Source organism: Penaeus monodon, chromosome 21, assembly GCF_015228065.2.
Source record: "Penaeus monodon isolate SGIC_2016 chromosome 21, NSTDA_Pmon_1, whole genome shotgun sequence".
NCBI lineage: Eukaryota > Metazoa > Arthropoda > Malacostraca > Decapoda > Penaeidae > Penaeus > Penaeus monodon.
In genome coordinates, this window is record NC_051406.1 from 38,386,331 (window position 1) to 38,386,927 (window position 597).

The window sequence follows — 597 nt, forward strand, 5'->3', positions numbered from 1 at the left end:
CCCTGGTTAGTGTCCTAATGGAATTTCATACTAAGATTGTTAATTGTTTATTTCAAGTTAAAGAGAGTTTGTTTTTAGGTATGAGAGGAGTCAAGGATATTTTTGGGTTAAGATTATTTAATTATTTTAATACAATTTGGATATGATTCTGTATAGATAATCTTTTATTATGATTATATCAAAGTTACTAAACATACTGTGTGGTCTGAATCATGCAGCATAAATGTTTACATTTAAAAAATGCACATATGCACATTTGTTCTCAAATGCATGTATATGCACAAGGGTACACACTTACAGTTTATGCAGCAGATGTGCTAGTGTGGTCACACACATAAGCACATTTGCGTACATATATAAACACAACATACATATAGCCATATGCTCAAGCACATTCACAACATTCAGAAACCCTCGTATGGAAGCACCACTTATACTAAATACATACCCAGATAGAAACACAAAAACTCATATGGGAATAAAGACACAAGAACTTAGACACATACTAGGAAACACATATGAAACCAAAGTTCACACTTACACATAGAAACCCTCTCATACATGGAAACATACACACACTTGGAGGTATACATGTAC

General features: G+C 32.8%; 1 protein-coding gene across 1 annotated transcript in view; it reads left to right on the forward strand.

The window, feature by feature from the left end:
* Positions 1-597, forward strand: part of LOC119586666 (myotubularin-related protein 14-like) — a 27,384-nt gene that overhangs the window by 9,998 nt on the left and 16,789 nt on the right. The window lies entirely within an intron of this gene.